Raw genomic sequence first — 1,880 nt, forward strand, 5'->3', positions numbered from 1 at the left:
CAACTTGGTGTTTTAAACCCTTCCCCCACTCTTGCAGCATTCTAAACCATGTTTCTAAACTCTAAAGCGCTAAAAGAGCACAGAATGTCATGATTTCAGCTCCCTGCCTCTTCTGCTCTTTGCCACCTGGAAGCGCTCTTGGCCACGCCCACTTCTCTGCTCTGCACAAGAACAGCTGTTCAGCTGCAGCAGGAAGCTTATCATGCAGTGTGAGCTGCACAAAGGTGCAGGAGGACACTTTTTAATCAGCTCTGGGATGGACAAATGTGCAGCAGGTGCTAAATAATTTTAAATAATTTATTTTAAATAAAATAATTGTGAATTTCTAATGATTCTCTGCTACAATCACACAAAATATTACCTAAATATTTACACATATGACTGAGTTAGTCTTTTTTTTTTGTTATTGAGTTATTGTAATTTTTTGTGTTTGGTAACGTCAGTGAGCTGTGGCGGCCATCTTGAATCCAGTTGACTCAAAAAGTAAACCAGTTGTAGGTTTGTTCTAATGATTAATTTCTGAGAGTTTCCTCCAGTGGTTTGTGAGATAGATTGCAAACAGAGAAATAAGGTAGACACCAACATCCAGTGCTAAAATGCTAAATAAACAGACAAACAAAACACTTACACACAGAGAGACAATTACACGATTGGTTGGATGTCAAGTCGACAGGCTATAACTAACACTTGATCAGTCTGAGTTGAAGAAACAAAGAGGAATATTGGAACTGGTATGATTGACTCATGGTGCCCTTCTCCATTCTACCCCAGTTTTTAAGGCTAAGCGAATCCCAAAAGAAACTGTAATAGCTACAATAATTTACAGAACATCAGTTTAATGTTTAGTGTTTTAAAATTGTTCATTTAAATGTTTCCCTTCTGTTTTCTCCTTCAGCGATGCATGTCACATCTTGCTGCGTCATGATTTTAACCACTTCACACCTCTGACTAGTCAGATAAGACAAGATAAGATAAGATAAGATAAGATAAGATAAGATAAGATAGAACTTTTATTGATCCCACAGGAAATTGATGATCCTGCAGTAATGTCATGATGCTTCCCGTTTAGGCCCAACGATGTACAGTAGATGGTCAAATACAAACCTTTTAAAAGACTGACGACGAGCTGGAACCATTAGTCCATACACATATATACTGGTACAAGAAATGTGTATTGTTTTTTAGAAAACCTTAAATTTTTTTGCTTCTTTCTCATTCACAATTCTTCATATTTTCTGACAAATGTTTAAAACTTTTGCATTCAATATAATTAATAAAGTGGTGAGTATCTGTGTGTTTTGTTCTTGACTGATAAAAGGATGGAGTCGAAGATAGGTTGACCAATTCACAGTAATGAGGGGTGTTGTTTTGGTCTGTCGTGGTGAAGAAATTTAACAGCTGAGTCAAAAGGTAAAGCTCTCAATTTATGGGTCCATCTACATTCCAACCATCACTTATGATTATGAGGTGTGGATTATGACCAAAAGAATGAGATCCCAGACACAAGCATCTAAAATGAGTTTCCTTTGTAGGGTGGCTGGGCTCAGACTCAATGGTAAGGTGAGGAGCTCCATCATCTGGAGGGAACTCAAATTAGAGTTGCTGCTCTTCTGTATCAACGACGTCAGCTGAGGTAGTTTGAAATCTGATTAAGATGCCTTCTGGATGCCTCTTTTTGGAGGATTTTTGAGCATGTTCTACTGGGAGAAAACCAGTAGAACATGAAATATAAAAATCTTATATTTTATCTAGCCTGAGAACAACTTGGGTTCCCCAGAAGGAGCTGGAGAATATTTCCGGACATTCATGACTCAGATATGGACATTAAGGAGAGGATGGATGGATGGATGGATGGATGGATGGATGGATGGATGGATGGA

The sequence above is a fragment of the Nematolebias whitei genome, chromosome 1 (genome assembly GCF_014905685.2).
Source record: "Nematolebias whitei isolate Nwh7 chromosome 1, NemWhi1, whole genome shotgun sequence".
Lineage (NCBI taxonomy): Eukaryota > Metazoa > Chordata > Actinopteri > Cyprinodontiformes > Rivulidae > Nematolebias > Nematolebias whitei.